Consider the following 20,000-nt stretch of genomic DNA (forward strand, 5'->3'; position numbering starts at 1 on the left):
AAGATGTAGCCAAACCTTACAAAAACAACTATATACCCTGAAAACTTTTATTATAGAACTGCTTTGACGTGTTATAATTACGTACAATAAGTGCTTTTACCAGATTTTTTTTGGTGTCATGCAAAGTCGTCATAATGTTTGGTCGCGAAGATCCAAATGCCATCTGTTGAAAGTCAATGCCTTTGCAATAAAATATTTTTTTTCCTGTAAAGATGAGTTTACACCTTTACAGTAAACTTAGAAAACTATGTTGACAATTCTTCTTGAAAAGGAAAAAGATTAAACCCTATAAACTGCTGAAACCTTTGTGCTTGACCTTGTTGAGAGTTTTGTTTACCTGAACGCTTGCTCTCCAATTTCGTGTTGCTAAGCGGTATCCAAGCATGTGACCTTGAGCTGCAAAGAGCCTATTAATTATATAAAGAAAAGTTGTCTCAGTCCTGGTCATGTCTGACATTAACAGAAATGTGGTGCTATGTGGTTTGATATGTGCACTGAAAAACTTTCAACATGAGAAAGTGGTTCTTAAAAAGTAATTCTGAAATCCGATTGGCTGATCTGCATTTGAAGTCGTTACAAAATCACACCTGTAAAAGTTCGCCTGTGACTTGACTTGGACTCGGGCTCGTGCATTAACTGCATTTTGACTTGTAAATTGGAGATGAGGACTCAGATTTCTTCTTTATTTTTTGTAACATGCCATAATAATTTGGCATAAAATATTTATATTTACATTAATTTTTGTACCAATTTCATGCAAGAGTGTCACACCTGCGCGCTTTGGCGCATGCATCAGATAAACTCTCGGGCGTGCTCCGAACAGCGCGTGCACCTATCGGACTCTCGCATGCACTGTAAACAATTTGCACCTGCACAGGATTAAGGCGCAATCAGTGCGCTGATATAAAAAATGTGAAAACACACTTACTTTGTAAAGTATTGAGTTGTGTTGCTGACATTACCGAGCCTTATTTCCTTGTTTGGTTTCCTGATCCCTGATTTCCTGTTTCTCGTCTTTGATTCTGCTGAGTCTCTGATGGCCTGTTTGTGCCTCACTTGACCTACTGCCTGTTTCACTGTTTTACGATTTTGCCTGCCATTCTGGATTGTTTACCTGTCTTCACTTGTATTAATAAACACACCTTCTGCACTTACATCCGTCTCCCAACCATCTCTGACAGAATACTTTGCACTCGCTGACAAAGAGAATGCAAGTTCACCTGTTCATACATCATGTTCAGGAACAAACTAATGTTAATGGCGCTGAAACAGACACCGTCAAATGGTGCGGTTGGAGTTTTGTTCTCGGACTCGACTCGGATCAATAGTAGACTCGACTCAAAATTTTCTTTAATGACTTGGACTTGGCTCGTACTTGAACACTGGGGACTTGAGACTGGACTCGGATTTGAGGTTTAGTGACTCGACTGCAATACTGCACTATAGCTATTGTTCTGTCCGTAAAATACTCAGCTCTTTTTTCCAATATGCTGCTAATCAACCAGCACTACTGTTATCAGACTGTCTCATCTCATCTCATTATCTCTAGCCGCTTTATCCTGTTCCACAGGGTCGCAGGCAAGCTGGAGCCTATCCCAGCTGACTATGGGTGAAAGGCGGGGTACACCCTGGACAAGTCACCAGGGCTGACACATAGACACAGACAACCATTCACACCTACGGTCAATTTAGAGTCACCAGTTAACCTAACCTGCATGTCTTTGGACTGTGGGGGAAACCGGAGCACCCGGAGGAAACCCACATGGACACGGGGAGAACATGCAAACTCCACACAGAAAGGCCCTCGCTGGCCACGGGGCTCGAACCCGGACCTTCTTGCTGTGAGGCGACAGCGCTAACCACTACACCACCGTGCCGCCCTACAGTTGACAATATTTCTTAAAAATAATTAGTTTCTGAATTTGTTGTGTCTTTTGGATTTGTTTAGTTCATGTGCACATACAGACCACCATCACATTTTCTCCAGTGCCCTGGCTGCTTACAAGCCAAGGATAACATCCTATTTTCTTCCAAGATAAGATCTACTTTTCCTGGAAGGTCAGCTATGTTCTCGTATATTATGGCATTTTGTGCAAAAATATGTTTTAGCAAGTATCGTTTGTCTCAAGCACAGAACAACAAAGAGAATATAGGACACAGAAAAAAATGTCCTATCCAAGGTGACATTCGATAGGGCTTTTTTTTTTTAACAGCTTTTAGTTCATGCTGCATTATTTTGCAACTGGTGTGTCTGGTTTCAACAGGTGCATGCAGATGAGTAGCGGGAGGAGGAAGTCGTGTCGATCAAATGCAGAACAGGTTAGATGAGTCCAGGTGAGGCAGGAAGCAGTTTAGGGTAATTGCTTGACTTCGGAGAAACAGAGAAGTAAATGTATTCCATGTTTTACTCCATGGCAAGCTATTAGCTCGCCTATTCTCCTGTCAAAGACACTGAGAGAGACAGAGGACAATCCACACGCCGAGCTCTTCTCAACTCAGCTTTTGAAGGTAAACATTTCAGAATCTTTGTCTCTGGAGCGGCATGTTTAAATGGGAAGATGTGCAAGGTGCAACAGGCTTTAATTTCTGGGCAGATATATGTCCTAGACTCATGCAGAGTACCGTCTGTTTTAAATGGCTTTAGCAGTGCAGCTTCCTGTGCGGTCTTAAATAACGTTCATTAGGTTAGTCACAGGATGACACGAGCTGGGGAACAGCTGTTATTTCACTTTCACTTTTGCAAAGTGCACTGACTTGGAAGACACAGGTTTAAAACTACTGGCTGTTGGAGCTTATATTTCAGCAAAGTCTTGACATTTAATGATGTTTGCAAGTGCCTCACAGATGCCCCTGTGTTCTGTCAGTGCACCGGGTGTGCTTGCAGAGCATATTTCTGCAAAGCAACATGTGGTGGCAGGCACCACCAGGATAAGGCAACTATAAGGGATGTGTGAGCCAACACATATAGTCGCCATTTAAATGTAAATGCATTGAGTTTGCGATGCGTGTGTGTGTTTGTGTGAGAGAGAATAGGGGTGTTTGCAATATGTGTGGTCATTAAAAAAAGGGAGAAAAAAAACAGTGAGAAGTGTATGCATAGCAGCCTGCAGTTGCCTGTTGTTAGCCTCAGGGTGAATACTAAAATAAGTTCCAGACTTCTCTGGAAGACTCAAGTGTTCAGTCCTCATGCTGTCATGTGGAGGTGTGTGTCTAAGAAGCTGTTCTGTATTGCTTCACTCTGTTGGGTTAGCGCTCCATTTATGTGTCTCATTAAAGGTAGACTGCCTTTCAGATTTTTCAAGTGTAGGTCATAAAAAGAATTTTCCCTGACACCCAGTTATTTTTGTTTGGTGGGCCGAAAGCTACTGAATTTGAATCACAGACTGAATTTTATTCTTTTTAAAAAAATCAAACAATTAATGAACGGACCACGTGGTCCTAAATTCTCCGCTATTTTTTCCTGCTTCACCATGACCCAATACAAGATACTACATCAAGCATCACGTGGTAGGCTTTCCCCGTTCACGCAAGGCATTGTGGGATGCAAATTTGAAACAGGAGAGAAAAGTGAAGGACGCGAGTGTGCGAATGAAACGTGAAAGACCGACTACAGTAACAGAGAGTGAGAAGAAAAGACGTTATGTTGCGAAGGAAAGGAAACGCAGGACCAAACTAATAAATATCGGCGGTCAGCGAGCACCTTGGTGTGATCAGCTGTTTGTGTAGCGACAGAATGATGTAACTGTCAGTGCATGGTCAAAGGTAAACCTGTAGATGGCAGTAATGCAACACTGGATGCCACATGACGGAAAACTTGACAGAAGAAGGAAAAGAAGAAGGTAAACCTGTGCATGCGCCCTCTGTCTGCTTGACTGCACGAAGCGAGCGATTTCATGCGCATTATTTGCTCAGGAATCCCCTCAAATTAAATAACTTCCCAGCCACAGAATGGCCTGTTGTTTTTTTTTTATTTTATTTATTAATTCTTTTTAAAAAAGGTATTAACATTGACCAAATTTTAGAGGGAGCTAAATTTCACCGATTTTATGAAATCGAAAGGCCGTCTACTTCATTATCTCATTATCTCTAGCCACTTTATCCTGTTCTACAGGGTCGCAGGCAAGCTGGAGCCTATCCCAGCTGACTACGGGCGAAAGGCGGGGTACACCCTGGACAAGTCGCCAGGTCATCACAGGGCTGACACATAGACACAGACAACCATTCACACTCACATTCACACCTACGGTCAATTTAGAGTCACCAATTAACCTAACCTGCATGTCTTTGGACTGTGGGGGAAACCAGAGCACCCGGAGGAAACCCATGTGGACACGGGAGAACATGCAAACTCCACACAGAAAGGCCGTCGCCAGCCACAGGGCTCGAATCTGGACCTTCTTGCTATGAGGTGACAGCGCTAACCACTACACCACCGTGCCACCTGGCCGTCTACTTTTAAATAACAAATCCACCCTGAAACACATTAAATACTTTTACATTGAAAGATCTGCGAGGTCCTGTATTTTCCTTTTCCCTGTGAGTGAAGCTAAGCAGCTCTCTGCTGCTCTGACGTCACAGAGGGACATTGCTAGCGCAATTAGAATGGTATTTAACAGAATGGGAGAAGAAAATCTGAAACTTGAGACGGCAGTCAAGTTTTGCAGTTAGTTCCTAAAAATAAAAGGGCAAGAACTTTTCCTTTTCTCACTCAAAATGTTCCAGTGACATTCAAAGGCATGATAGTGAGAAATACAACACAGAAATATTGAGGGGAAATTCCAGTTCTATGACACAGATGCGCTGATTTCTGCTTGGCTAGGTAGCGATCTACAGGATGACAAGTACAGTGACATTTATGAAACCTGAAAGCTTTGGAACCTGAGCTGCTTGCACAGAGTGAACAGATGAGGTGAGAGAGACTGGACAGACTAGGATTAAAGCTCTGCTGCATCGCTGTCTCTTTAAGTAGAGATGAAGCAAAGGCTAAATCTCACTGACAACATTACCAATGGGTTGTCGATAGGAATTGTGGGTAATGTAGGAAAGCATTAACCAAATTGAGAATAGACCAACATAGAAATGAAAAGTTTAAAGTACAAAAGTCAACTCAAGAACTGGATTACACTGTAAATCTTGGGCGCTAACGATCACATGTTCATTACAAAGATTAATATGCAGAGTTGTTTAATGTTAGATCTCACCGGTGGTCAATAGACAGAGAGGTACATGCATGTGTGGGCATGTGTTTCCTGCCTTTGCTGTTTAAGACCCTGGTCACCTTGTCGATGATTGTCAGACTGATGACACGTGAAGTAATCTATGTGCATTGGATAATCCAGGTCAAAAGTGCAACCCTGATCAGTTTCAGAAACATATTAATGTCTTCCTTCACCTGATACTCACAATGCCAGGAGGCAGATTGTATCCCTTTACCTGTATCAGGTACCTTCTTGGCAATTATGCTTGATGTTTAAAATGTAGTATATTTTAAAGATAGAATAACTCCAGTTTCAGTAAATCCACCACATTTGGTGCCGTTATTAGTTACCTGCCTAGTGAACAGTCATCTGAAACTTTAGACGATGTCCTTTTTATAAGACCTGTCAATGATAAGAAGGCTGCTACATTCCTCCCACCATCTGAACAGACTTCTGCAGTAGAACCAGTGGTGGAGAACTAATAACTCTTTCTGTCTTTTTTTGTTTAATATTTCCAGACTCTCATGACATACTGCCCAGTATCATCTCTCTCACTCTCACTCGCTGTCTCTTGTTCACCTTTTCTTTTTGAAACACGAGCACTTGAATTACAAAGGAATCTGAGGCCCATTGCTGTTGTATGGTATCACAGCCCCGGTGGGCCACCCTTTCTTATCAGCTCTCGGAGCATTGTTCATTATCACTGACCACTGATAAGCTTGGCTCTTTGCGCCTCTGGACCATAAAAGCAAATGGATACGTTGGTATAAGACATTTTCTGTGAATCTGCTTCACCCTGTCAATCACACACAATAAGTGGGGCCTCAGTGTGTTTTGTTTTTTACTGGGAAGCAAGAGTTACTGTTTTTAACTTAAAATATGAACTCAATAGATGACTTGCAACCACGTGATCAAAATGAGCGTCCACCATGATGGACAATACTGTAAACAATACTGAATTTTTTTTCAGTATTACCACGATTTGAATGGTCGAGCAAAGATTCGATACAAAGAGAAGATAGCTATGTGTGGTTTTGACCCATATTATTTTAAAAAGAAGGATTTTTCTGAGGATAAGATGCTTCTACTGACCATCGAGTACCCAGATATTGCATTCTATCTGGGTTGAATCAAGTCCGACCTTGGACGAAACATAGCCCATTTTCTGAGTGGGTGCCCAGTCTGGATTGTTTCTATTGTATAATTTTGCTGGTGCTCCTAGAAGTGAAATGGTAATACACGTGTTAAAATGATAACAACGACCAAGTGAACCATGACAAGAGAACGCTCATTTTCTAGCAAAATTCTATCAGCACAAAATGAAATTCTTCCATGATATTATTGAGAAAGCTTTTGAATCTCACCCGAGATAAAATGATTACTGCAAACATGAACTGTTTTGGTTTTAGTCTCTGTTAGATCAGCCCTGCCGATGTTGTTCAGCAGTGCTTGTCTCCTCTCCATACTAAGCCTCAGAGTTTCCTCGCCCTCTTTCCGAATCACGAACAGAATTCTAAAAAATCGGAACGTGCCACGGTGACAAGTACTGTTGTGATCACAACCATATACAGCATAAAGATATGGCATAGCTAAAAGAATGCTTAAAGTGCTGATGACACGTTTTTGACATCTTTGGCGATGTTTTATAACATAAAAAGTAATTCCCGATGAGCCATATATTAATTCATGAAGGCGCCTATTTTACAAGTTATGATAAAAAACGCGGCTATTTGGGCAAATTTGACGGGGCTGCAGCACCCAGGAGACGAAAGAGGAGAAGGAGCTACTGTATATGACGTCAGTGAAAGAACCTTCCTCCTAACTTACCAGTTTGTTGTTGATGCGGCAGGTGTTCAGTTTATCATTATTAGTATTTTTATTATACATTATTATACATTATTATTATATATATATATATATATATATATATATATATATATATAGAGAGAGAGAGAGAGTTATTATGCCTTCGCGTTTTGTTGCCGGCTTTTGCTCCAAAACCCACAAGGATGGGGTAAGTTTATTCAAGTTTCCCAGAGATCCCGAGCTGCATGCGAAGTGGGTGAAGCAAGTCAGGCGCACTCGTGACAAGTGGGAGCCCTCACCAACATCCGTCCTGTGCTCTGAACACTTCGATTTGGATTGTTTTGACACCCTTCCCAGCTTAAAAGAATCTCTTGGGTGTTCAGTTCAGCACAAACATGTGTTACTACCATCAGCAGTGCCTACACAGTGTTGCCAGATTGGGAGGTTTCCCGCCCAGTTGGGCGGTTTCAAGTGCATTTTGGTGGGTTTTGAACATATTTTGGGCTGGAAAACGTCAGCAGTACCTGTTGCCAGATACTGCTGAAGTTTTCCAGCCCAAAATATGTTCAAAACCCACCAAAATGCACTTGAAACCGCCCAACTGGGTGGGAAACCTCCCAATCTGGCAACACTGCCAGTATTCCGGAGGGGGTCTACTAGTAGCTATGCCGGATCCAAAGACAGTCCTCCTGTCAGAACACGTGTTGTAAAACGACATAAGATAAAGGTATGTAGAGCTATAGATTCTACATGATAATCATAAATGTAATCATAAAGTCGGCATGATATCAGTCATGTATTTGCTTTTGATAGCTTGCGGCTTTCATGTAACTGCCGCCTAGCAATGAGAGGCAAAGGGTAAAGAGGGTAGGCTATCATAGATTCTATTCGGAAGAGATCAATTCTAGACTCCCAGAAGAGGAAGAGCTAGCACTACAGAGTTCACTGGCGTTTTCATGCGCCATTTCCATTGAGTAGAACCAGAGTAGACAGCCAGTGAACCGCAGCGTGTTCTTCCGCTGATGTCACAACATGGCCGCGAGCCACGGACCCAGTTTTCTTGCGCTGTGCAATTAAAAGTTGGATATTCGCGTAACAACAGCTTCTTTTCACGTAATTATAACAGAAATCTAACATGTTTGACATGTTGGATAGTTTATTTAAGAAATTGCATAGAGTCATGTTCGTGTCATCAGCCCTTTAAAGCAGTGGAAAAACAAAGAGAGTTGCGCACGCATGACTGTTTTGTATGGAATGTCACTTGACCCCACGTTTGTATATCCACCAACATGGCCGACGTCCAGGTTACTATTTTGCTTTGACGTCACTTGTAAGTCAAGGATAGGTTGCTTTCAACCTTTTTTGAACTTTAGATGAAGGTCTCAACCTATAACATTGTCATTTTATTTTGCTATTGTTGTAATTCACCTTGGTTTCAGTCATGCTCCTGCCTTGTTCTTGCCACCGTGCTGACCTCTATTAAAGATCACTTTTTCATTTTGCATACATTATACCAGTTTCTTGCCAAATCCTTGCATGAGGCAGTACACATTGTCAGGATGCATTAACTGTCTTTGGCCTCCAGGAAGCATCACTGAATGCAAAGATGGTTACAGTTTCCACTGCTGTTGCTGCAAACTTTACAGCAACAGCAGTGGAAACCGTACTTTGAAATGACCCTTTTCAACCGTACTTTGAAAGTACCCTTTTCTCTGCTTTGCTTTGAGAAACACTAACCAGTGCAGCTTCTCTAGCAGATCCTCGATTTAAGCCCATCACATGCATTTAGGCAATGTAAATTATTTAGCTGAAGGCAGTTCATTGGAACAGAAACTAGTTCCAGGACAAAAGTTATTTGCTCATAATAGGGAACTTTTTCACAAAGACTCTCAGATTTTTAATTTTATTTACCCTCTCAACTTATTAGCAAGCAGAAAAAAAAATGGCTTGAAAGAACGTTTAAAAATGAACGGATGAAGAAGTACATGTTTATTCTGTCCATATCAACTGTAAAAACATTGTATCTCATCTGTTCATGGCACGAATCAAAAGTGGTAATGTGAAGAGTCATTATGGAATAAAACTTCATTTTTAGCTCATTTATAGCCATGATTGAATTGTTCATGGTTAAAAATGAATGTCACTATTCAGGCATGTTAGTTGCTTATCAAAAGCTTTGTAAACAAGGAATTGTATGTAACTGAATATTTTTTTAATTATTATTTTAGTTGAAATATTGCTGATCTAGAGTATTTTTCCCCCCACTTCTAACATCAAGTTAAGTGCCTGGTTTATATAATATAGTCACTTGACAGGCAAAAAGGGAAAATGTTCTTGTACTTTTTTCCTCCTTGTTTTTGAAAAGGAACAGCTCTCCCTTTGTGTGTAATGGATTTGTCAAGCTTGTAATGGAGTTTGTGGACAGGTCTTTAAAAAAAAAAAGTTTTGAGAAGATGTGAAATGAGAGAGCAAATGGATATTTGAGCAGCATGTTCTCTGTCTTTTTTTGTGCAGCATGCTAACTGTACAAATATTTCAATTTAAATACGTGACATATGTGAAGAGTGATTAATGTGCTAATTTATATACAGAGATGGAACTGCATATGAATACCTTCAGCATTCTGTGTAATCTGGCTCATACACCAATTGAGGAAAAGGTACAAACTGTTTATGACAAGTGCTAAGAGGTCACATGCTGAATGTGTGCATTAGCTGCATGATGGTTTGATGAGTAATAGTTAAGAAGCCTTGCATCTAAATTGAAGTGCAGTTTGGTTGTGTTCAATGTCTAATTAAGGGTCATGAAACGATTTCGGTCTATATTTAGTCTATATTCGGTTCATTATACCCCTTCTCCATTTTTTTCTCACTTAATCTGTCTTTAAAAATGAATGTATTAATTTACCTCTTTCAAGTGGAGAAGGAATCTTCAGCAACACTTTTTACCTTTTCAGTACCAGTGACCAATTAACTGAGTGCCTTCAACCATGTCCGCATCACTCACTTGCAACCTATTCAGGGTCACTTGACTCTCAAGCATTTGCTGGACACGTCAGTGGCACACTTCACTTGTGCATAACGCACATTAAAATCTCCCACATAATATAAACTGACTAGTGTATCTCACATTTTAACCAAGACAAAAAGACACCTTTTTGTGAACCAGAAATATTTGTCTGGATGGTAATATGCAGGCGATGGTAGTCAGGAGCGGCCTGTAGCTCGCCAGTAGATTTACAAATGTGTGAGGTCAGATTGTAATACCTGCTATGACATGCTTGATTGCTAATAGAGCTGGGATGTGGCAGAAGGTGTTAGTTGCCAGAGTGAAATTCAAGGATTTTGGCTGAAGAAGCAGTCTCATGTGGAGAGGAATATAAATGGAAAGCCCGAACTTCTAACTCATGATTGGAGAACTTGCTCTTTCAGTGAAATGGAAAGGGGAATTACAATAGAAAGGAAAGTAATTATCATCATGATGTTGTCTTTTATAACAATGTTCCGTGATCCAGCTCGGCAATAATAATTAGATATTTTAGGATGATATGTAGAATTGTCAGAGTAAATTGATTTTCTTTCTTCTGGCCCAGAAAGCATCGATTCCACTGACGTATAGATTCCCTATAACAAGATGCTTAGAAATAAATAGCTTACTTGAGATTCCTAGTTTTGAATGTGTATCGTGTTAGACTATAGAACTAGCAATTAAACGGATGAAGAGAAAATGCTGCATTTTGAGATTCTAAGTGGCCTGAACATCAGTATTTTTTTCCGCTTTTCAAGGATGGCCAATTTGGTCAGCCTTATGCATTTTTTATGGTTCATCATATGTCTCAGAGAAAAGCAGAGGATATCAGGTACTGTATGCATAATACAAAAGGATTTTACCTAATTTACCCAATAGCCAGAGGGAAAAAGTCCAACATTTCCAAGACTCTCATGAGCTTGTTGAAACTGAAACTGAATCTGACACCAAGGGACACTCAAGTCTCAAGTGTGGTCCGAAACACATAAGTGCACCTGTGGGTAAAAGACAAATATTTAACTCGAATCACATGTCAAAACTGGGGACATGCTTTTATCATAAAATTAGCTTGCAGACATTTTTTTTTTTCTTTCATATCATCTAATCTGTCTTTAACCACTTAAAACTCCAATTAATGTTCATTAACTTATTGTAAGGCATATAAAAACAAACAAACAACAAAACCCCCCAAAAACGTCTTGTTTTCTTTTCATACTATGTTAACCTCCCCAACAGGGTTTTAGGCTAATCGTACTCTTTGTCCTTGACCAAATGGATTGGCATGAGGATATGTTTTTGATAGAGAGTACAAAGTACTTCTGTAATTTGTTTTGGAAAAGTGCCTCTGCTAAATGCTGTAAATGTAAATTAATTATTCAATACTGTGAATTAGCAGGAACTACAGTGTAATTAAGCGAAATGCAGGTCTGCAGCCAGTAACGGGTTATGCGAGTTTACGGAATTAAATAAACCAGAATAAACTTCTGGTGATAACAGGTATGACATGTCTCATAAGTTTGACCTATAGTTTTTGCTAGAGCTTCACTTTTTGTTATAGCCAGGAAAAACAAACAAACAAAAAAAAACCTCGCAATATTCACACAAATCCATCTGACTGAAGGCAGATTCTACCGTAACTGGATCCATTAATCACTTGCCCACAAAATAAGAAATTTTTCTTGTCCTTTTTTCAGTGAGGTAATATTTTCAAGATTGAAAATATGGTATTTTGTCTTCTAAAACAGCACGTCATTTAAAAATACACTGAGTATATCAATAAAAGATTTTTAAAGAATAAAGTTCTATTTCTTTCACATATCTGACAGACATAACTCCCATTTTAAAAATCACTTTCATTATCCCTGTTGCTATCGTCAGTGAATTTCTGTCAGATGACCTGACGATAGACTCAGCCATTATGGATCTTTGGTAGTTATCGTGTGGAAGCAGGCTTTATAATTTTTGGGTGTCAACAGATAGAGTTGAAATAGATTAACAGCGAAAAAACTATTTCGTTCACGAGAGAAGCCCACAGTTATTTTTAAAAAATGCTATCGTCAGTCTGTCAAATTCAAGCCCTCACCACGCACATGTTGACTGACGCAAAGAGGAAATTCTACTGCGCATGATTTTTGTGACAGCAGACATTTACTTCCGGGCAAGACTTGGAGTTCTGACAGCTAGATTTCATCAAATAAATCAAGGTAAGATTTTCAGTCAGCTATCCTGACGATAGAAATTTTTGACGATAGAAACATTGAGAATATATTTGTGCATTCATATTTAAATTTTTCTGGAGGAAAACTATCGTAAGTTGAGATAAATCAGAGCCACTTGCGACCCTTTCAGCCGACAGGCCATTTCAATGTGTTATTTCCCCGTGAAAGTGACACAGTCATGTCTATCGTCACTGTTCTGACAATTATTGTTGATATTTCAATTTTGAAAATAAATTTTATCTTTTTTATTTCAATATTTTATTTTATTATTTGGTTCTAGTGATGAGGTATTTAATATTATTACTAAATTTGTCAGATTAATAATGTAAGAAACAGTTTTGTTGCTATTGTCATCTAGAGTGTCTGTCAGAATATGATGGTAGACGTTAGTTTGTCTGTCAGATTTTGATGATAGAAACCGATGTGTTTCTATTGTCATTTAGCATGTCTGTCATGTCAGGCTTTTATTAATTAGTTACCAGGACTACTGTCCTAAAATTTACTGTGAATGTCCAAGACCCCAAATGCTACTAGAAAAACTTAAGAGAATGATCAAAATAATCAATTCAGCAATTTAAGGAGATGGGACTTAACTGGCCTCTGTTATGGTAGAATCTGCCTGAAGACCAACAAGACCATTTTCCTGGAACCTGAAACTCATGCAGAAGTATAGAGAACCAAATCATGTTCTAACTTTCAAGATCCTGTAGCTTGTGGCCAGAAAAGTGTCAAACGTTTTGTAACCAGAAGGTGAAACATTTAATGCTGAAAATAATATTCTGCAATGCTTATATTGGAACCAACCAAACATGATACTAAATTGCTCTTTTTGTTTAACTATCTAATTTGCTTTAAATTTGTCTTCTTCATGGATATACCGATATGTATATCCCTATGTGCAGCTTTTTTAAAGGTCCCATGGCATGAAATTTTCACTTTCTGAGGTTTTTTAACGTTAAAATGAGTTTCTCTGACCTTCTTAAGTCACCCCAGTGGCTAGAAATGTCATAATGTGTAAACCAAACTATGCCCACCCTTTGTCAACATTTGAGAATGGCGCGTCAAAATGGCGCGTTGATAGGCTCTTCCCTTTACTACATCAGCAAGGGAGATGATCCCCACGCCCCCCCTCTGGATTCCCACCCACTGTATGGATTGCCCGCCCAGCTCAAAAGTTGCCACCATAGATACGTCACTTCAATTTTGTAGTGAGGAGACCATAGAGGACACAACAACATGGTACCACCTAAGCGAGCGAAACATGGAAATTGCGCTGTACATGGATGTGACAACACAGAAAGGAGTCTGTTTTTACTGCCGACGGGAGAGCCCCTGAAGACGCAGTGGCTTAATTTTATTTACTCCAATAATACGCCGTCGAGTCTACCTAAGACGGTGTATGTTTGTCGGAAGCATTTTCCTGATGAATGTTTCCACAACTTGGGACAGTACAGGGCAGGTTTTGCACATCAACTGTCACTGAAGCCTGGGTCCGTACCAAGCATCCCTGCCGCATCAGCAACAAACACCGAACAAGTAAGTGTATAACTGTTAAGTCATTTTGCCGTGTTTTAAAATCGGTGTGTTAGCCTTGCAATGGCTACATTAGCTGTGCAGCTAACCGCTTCCTACAGTTAGCCAGGTACTCTGCGCTACAAAACCAAAAAGCATGCAGCATGTTGTATGATGTAGCATGCAGCATGTTGCAGCATGTTGCTTGACCTGCCATTGCTACTGTTCACACACAGGTAGCATGCCCGCAGCTTGGTCAAGCCCCTCCCCCTCCCCCCATGGCCCGCCCCCACCCTCGACCCTTCCCCGCCTCCATGCTTCTCATTAGCAAAATGATGCATTGGGAAAAGGGCTGAAATGGGGCTTTCTCCCAGGAGGCTATATCTACGTGCCGAGGGTTCATTTCGAGAAAGGCTGTGGATATAACATCCGGAAACCTCCACGAGCCCGTTTAAAGCATCAACAAACCACCATGCCATGGGTCCTTTAAGTAACATTATATAAAATACACTGCCTGGCCAAAAAAGTTGCATCCTCCTAATATTTCGTTGGACCGCCTTTATCTTTGATTATGGCATGCATTTGCCATGGCATTGTTTCGACACAGCTTTCATGTAAATAAGTGTCAACTTTTAAAACACTGTGCCTAATGAAGATCATTCCATTCCATTCTATTATCTGTAACCGCTTATCCTGTGCAGGGTCGTTGGCAAGCTGGAGCCTATCCCAGCTGACTCTGGGCGAGAGGCGGGGTACACCCTGAACAAGTCGGCAGGTCATCACAGGGCTGACACCTAGAGACAAACAACCATTCACACTCACATTCACACCTACGGTCAATTTAGAGCCAACAATTAGCCTAACCTGCATGTCTTTGGACTGTTGGGGAAACCGGAGCACCCAGAGGAAACCCACGAAGACACGGGGAGAACATGCAAACTCCGCACAGAAAGGCCTCCATCAGCCACTGGGCTCAAACCCAGGACCTTCTTGCTGTGAGGCAACAGTGCCAACCACTACACCACTGTGCCATCATGAATAATAATAATAATAATAATAATAATAATAATTTATTATTATCTCATCTCATTATCTCTAGCCACTTTATCCTTCTACAGGGTCGCAGGCAAGCTGGAGCCTATCCCAGCTGACTACGGGCGAAAGGCGGGGTACACCCTGGACAAGTCGCCAGGTCATCACAGGGCTGACACATAGACACAGACAACTATTCACACTCACACCTATGGTCAATTTAGAGTCACCAGTTAACCTAACCTGCATGTCTTTGGACTGTGGGGGAAACCGGAGCACCCGGAGGAAACCCACGCGGACACGGGGAGAACATGCAAACTCCACACAGAAAGGCCCTCGCCAGCCCCGGGGCTCGAACCCAGGACCTTCTTGCTGTGAGGCGACAGTGCTAACCACTACACCACCGTGCCGCCCTTTATTATTATTATTATTATTAACCACCTAATGCAATGTCAAAAGCATTTTATGTCCAGAGTTGCATTATTTTTTCAGAGATCTTTTATTGATGGCGGGAGAGTTGAACCATTCTGTAAAGTCTTCTTCAGCATGTCCAAAAGACTTTCAATGGGGTTAAGGTCAGAACTCTGTGGTGGCCAGTTCATGTGTGAAAATGATTCCTCATGCTTTCTGAACCGCTCTTTCACAATTTGAGCCCAATGAATCCTGGCATCGTCATCCTGGAATATATCTGTGCCATCAGGTAAGAAAAAAATCCATTGATGTGCTAACCTGGTCATTCGGTACATTCAGGTTGTCAGCTAACTTCTTTTTATTGCCACATAACTTTGCTGCACCTTGATCAATTGAAGTAACCCCAGATCATAACACTGCCTCCAGAGGTTTGTACAGTAGTCACTATACATGATCGGTGCATCGTTTCATGCACTTCCCTTCTTACCCTGATGCACCCATCACTCTAGAAGAGAGTAAATCAGACCACATGATCTTTTTCCATTGCTCCAGAGCCAACCTTTATTCCCCCTAGCAAATTGAAGGCTTTTCTTCCGATTAGCCTCATCAACAAGTGGTTTTCGTATAGTCACACAGCTGTTTAGTGCCAATCCTGTGAATTCTCATCATATTCTGTGCATGTGGAAATGCTCTTACATTCACTATTCAACATAGCTGTGAGTTCTACTGTCTTTTTTTTTTTTTAATAATAATTTGACTTCACCAAGTGAGAACATCTCCAATCACAGTCAGGTAAGATTTTTTTTTTTCTGATGACATATCTTCTGCAAAGTTGACGGTTCATCACGATCCTTCCGGGTTTTAATGATGCATTGGACAATTCTGAAACTGATTCCAGTAATTTCAGCAATTTCCTTAGTTGTTCTTTGCTTGATACAGGTCAGTAATTTGACCCTTCTGAAACACAGTAACATCTTTTCCATGATTACAGGATACGTCTTCTATGAGAAATGAAATGAGAAGCTATTCATTGCATCAGTTAGGGTTAAAAGAATTGTTGCCTGCTGAGACATATTAATTACTGCAGTAATTATCCAATCAAACACTCTTAAGCATTTGCTTATTTAATTCCAAATGGCGACATTTTTTTTGACCAGGCAGTGTGCGTAATCATGTATAATTATCACTTATAGAGCATGTTTCCGTAATTACTTATGCTTATTTAACAATTTCAAGAAGAAGAAAAAAGCTATTGTTCATCATACTGTTAAAAATGAATTTATTTTTGCTGTTAGGAAAAAAAAAACAACAGAAAGGTTTTGATTGCTAAAATACCCTGATCTCTCCTTCAATTCATTAATAAGAACTTTTATTGCCTTATCCATAAACATAAAGAATTGTTTATTTAATTAGTTACAAGCACATATAGATATAGCAGATACATAAAGTATGTTATGGAACTTTTGTTCAAAGCCTTCAAATGAGCAGTTTTTACAGAAGCTATGTGATATGATGAAACATTAGACCTGCCTATTATATAACAGATCTTCCCATTATTTCCTAAGATTGAACAGTGCATTCAAGGTACCAGGGCAAGCTTTACAGCACAAAGACCTAATTGAGTTTGAAAAGCTGATGTTAATAATTCAAATGTGAATTCATGGATCTTGTCAATTGTGCCATGAAATATCCAATTTGGATGACCTCCTTTTTAACCAAAATGGGGTGGATGGGGAAGTGGTGAATGAGAAGCAGTGCTCTTGGTTGCTTTTAGCTTGTGTTCTTCAGAAATGAAACAGAGCCATGAAATCAGTGAGGAGAAGGCACTGGCCTTGGCACCAATAAATGAAGGTGACCATTTTAGTCATTTTTCGATTTTTTTTTTCTAGATTGAGTCTACTTAATGGAAATGTGGGTTGGCTCTGCTCAATTTTCTCTTGATACTGTCTGCTCTGTAATGTATTTGTACCCATCATTCTTGAAGGACATTAAGTGGAAAGTTATGTCATGCCTAAATTGAACAAGTCTGTGTACTTCTCAGGAGAGTATTGGCGCATATGAGTGAGTCTTTTCCACACTATTTAAAACAAGAGGACAATGCCCTCCAGCACATAGTGTCCCTGCACATTTTTTTTTTAAATTATGGTAAAAACTATGTGCATGCAGTAGCTATTACGTTTGCAATTGCATTGCCTTGAATGTATCTCAACAATATTTTTTTTCTTTTTTTTTGTCAGCTTTTGTTTTTGCAGTGAAGATATTTTTCAGTTTCAAGTCATTTAAAAATGTTTCACTGTTTGTAAGATGATACTGGATACTGCTTTGCATCATTCTTGATGATGAAATTCTATGAATTCATGAAAATGAATTCTTGAAATCCTGAATCGGTTTCAGGTTGAGATTTATGTTGTGCATTTTTTTTAAACTTCTGGTTTTCATTTTTTCTTTTTTTGTGAATTTCTTTCTTTGTTTTTTTTTTTGCATTTGATGTTTCTGTCTTTCTCTTCTGTTTTATTGTTTTAACAATGTTGTTGTTTGTCGAATTTGCCGGTAGACTTGGTGTTTCTTTGTCCTCCGTTCAGCAGTGTATGTGTGCTCGCTTTGTGTGGCACTCGAATTACCAATGGCAACCTGGTGAAGAGCGTCATAACCAGAGGTGATTCTAGAGTCTGTTGTGGCCCCAAGCAAAAATTTCCAGGGGGCCCTTCTGACCAGTGTTCATCACCAATATATTATAAATAATCTGACACCAACGAAAAATGTATGAAACCAAAGTTTTTTTAAATTCTAAATGTGAAAATACAATGGTAAAGAACAATGAAAACAATAAAAAGCAAAATAAATAAGCCCTTGGGCCCCGACTCTCGGGGGGCCCGGCCAGGGGGCCCCAAGCAGTTGCCTGCCTTGCCTGTTCACAAGCTGCGTGTCTGGTCATAACTGTAACAATGGATAGGGTGAGCATTAATAATTAATAAGCAGAAATAACCAGATAAATGTCCATTCAATTCAACTCCCCAGTGCAGTGACTTTTTTTTTTTTTGTGTCCTCTAATAAATTCAAGAACATCTGGCTCTGAGATCACAGCAGACCTAGGTTTGACCTATTTACTTTTAGATTGCACCCAAGGCTATTTGTCACTTTTGAATTTAAAAGTAACATAAGAATAATTTGTAGTACTCTACCCACTATGCTGTGTCATCCTGAAGTCCAACTATGAATTGTTCCAACATCACCTGCATGATCAACATCTCTGATTGCTTGCAGTCGGGTCAAGGAGCCTCTGAGTAAAGGCAGAGGTCCAGTCCCCTTCCTCCAACAGCACCTGTCCAGATTGCCTTTCCAGAGTCAAATCGATATATGCCAGCATAGCTTTCTTCATAGCTGAAAAGTCCAGCTAATTCTTGGGTGCCTGACTGTGGGCCACTTGCTAGGTTTCTCCACTTAACAGCTCTTGGATATGGAGGGTCAGTCACCCATGCACCACCACCTGACAAGGCTATAATCTGAAATATTTCTAGATACACCTCAGCAACATCCTGGAGTGCCTCTTCAGACTGAGAGAGCTTATTGCAATTGTCACAAGAGACAACAAATGGGTTATGAAGCCCTTGACGAAAGCTAAATCCTCAGTGGGTCTTTTTTACAAAGAGCTTCATCTCCTGTTTCTGCAGAACAATTAGAGCCTGATTTTGCTGATCGTACAGGTTTACCACTATATGATGTGAGCCAGAGGACTGTCCACATTACTTCATTCTCTGAGTAGTTCCTGGGTTTTGGCACCAATGTAACAAATTTGAGAACACACCACTCAAAGAGGGCGGCACAGTGGTGTAGTGGTTAGCACTGTCGCCTCACAGCAAGAAGGTCTGGGTTCGAGCCCTGTGGCCGGCGAGGGCCTTTCTGTGTGGAGTTTGCATGTTCTCCCTGTGTTCGCGTGGGTTTCCTCCGGGTGCTCTGGTTTCCCCCACAGTCCAAAGACATGCAGGTTAGGTTAACTGGTGGCTCTAAATTGACCGTGAATGTGAGTGTGAATGGTTGTCTGTGTCTATGTGTCAGCCCTGTGATGACCTGGCGACTTGTCCAGGGTGTACCCCGCCTTTTGCCCGTAGTCAGCTGGGATAGGCTCCAGCTTGCCTGCGACCCTGTAGAACAGGATAAAGCGGCTAGAGACAATGAGATGAGACCACTCAGAGAACATAGCAGACACAGTGTAAGCTTTGGATGTTTTTTTTAAATTATTTTATTCTTAGCTTGCACCATGTGGTGCTTTTAAACTCTTAAACTTAAACAAAACAAACAAAATAAAACTCTCTGATTTCCATTTCCATCTACCCAGCTGCTTAGAAACACGAACAAAATGTTAAACTCACTCAGCTCACTAAGGGGAAAGAGAGAGAGAAAACATAAATATGGCATCAAGAGTAATTTACAGGTGTGCCAATCACTCCTCAAACTTGACGCCTCATCACCCAAATCAGCCCTCCTCAAAGACTCCCATTAAATCCTACCTACCTTCTCCAGTATCACTGGCATATGAAAAAAAATATGCAGAAAGGAAGGTGAGGTTATAAGAGGTAGAAATATGCAGTGGGCTGAAAAGTTACAAAAAATGTTTTTTCTGTCATTTTGTTGGATTTTGTTCCCCCTAATGTCTGAGATTTTAGGAAGTAATATTTATACAGACAAAATTCTTTCTTTAGGCAATACAGTACAACTAGCAGACCTGTTATTTAATTAGTTTCATTTGACCTTTTTTAAAATCCTCTTAATTATGTGATGTTCTGCAAAAATGACT

General features: G+C 40.3%; 1 protein-coding gene across 2 annotated transcripts in view; it reads left to right on the forward strand.

Annotated features, from left to right (window-relative positions):
- Positions 1-2,328: 2,328 nt before the first annotated feature.
- LOC132899553 (inactive N-acetylated-alpha-linked acidic dipeptidase-like protein 2) overlaps positions 2,329-20,000 on the forward strand; it is a 711,964-nt gene continuing 694,292 nt past the window's right edge. For both annotated transcript variants that reach the window (XM_060941545.1, XM_060941546.1), the window contains exon 1: positions 2,329-2,508. The gene's annotated coding sequence lies outside the window, so the exon portion shown is untranslated. The remainder of the gene's footprint in view (positions 2,509-20,000) is intronic.

This window comes from Neoarius graeffei, chromosome 15, assembly GCF_027579695.1.
Source record: "Neoarius graeffei isolate fNeoGra1 chromosome 15, fNeoGra1.pri, whole genome shotgun sequence".
NCBI classification, from domain to species: domain Eukaryota; kingdom Metazoa; phylum Chordata; class Actinopteri; order Siluriformes; family Ariidae; genus Neoarius; species Neoarius graeffei.